Below are 677 nucleotides of genomic sequence, written 5' to 3'. Positions count from 1 at the left end.
TGCTAGGGAAGGACAGTGCCAGGGTTCAGGCCCAGCAAGGTGACCCCAGGGCCCCCCAGCCGTTCATCTGGCCCCCAGCACTTGTCAGGTTGCTGGAGTCACCTGCCCCCCTCGGTTCACCTGTGAGTCCCTTTTCCCGGCCCTGTGGTCGCTTTTTGCAGGCGCCATTTAAGGGCTTGTGTCAGCCCTGGGTCAGGCGGCCACGGAAGACCAGGGCAGTAACAGGCAAACTGCCTAAGAGCCGAGGGTGGTCCAGCTAGTGGGGGGCTGCGGGGATCCTGCGGGAAAGAGCCACTCTTGCCCCTTCCCATCCGTTTTGTCATTGACCACCTCCGGGGGCCTCCCCTGGCCACTGCCCCTAAGGCCCCCCTTCCCCAGTGCTGCCCTAGAACAAGCACTTTGGCTTCCCCAGGTGGTGGGCCCCCTGGAAGTATCCTTGGGAGGGTTTGTGAAAAGAGTAATCCTGGGAGTGCCCGCAGATCCCGCCCTGGACTCCCTTTTCCCGTAGTCCGGGCGCTGGAGTTTGTGTCCGCCTTCGCCGGCTGATTGCCTGGGGAAGGATCCGCATAGTGTCCTCACACTGACATGGGTTTTGCGGCTCTCCCCGCAGGCCGACGCCTCCCCCGAGGCTCAGCGGCCGGCTCCCAGGCCTAGGCGCCCATGACCCCTACGCTGAC

This window comes from Mandrillus leucophaeus, unplaced genomic scaffold (assembly GCF_000951045.1).
Source record: "Mandrillus leucophaeus isolate KB7577 unplaced genomic scaffold, Mleu.le_1.0 Scaffold28, whole genome shotgun sequence".
NCBI classification, from domain to species: domain Eukaryota; kingdom Metazoa; phylum Chordata; class Mammalia; order Primates; family Cercopithecidae; genus Mandrillus; species Mandrillus leucophaeus.
The sequence above is the reverse complement of the archived record's forward strand: the minus strand, read 5'-3'. Positions refer to the sequence as shown.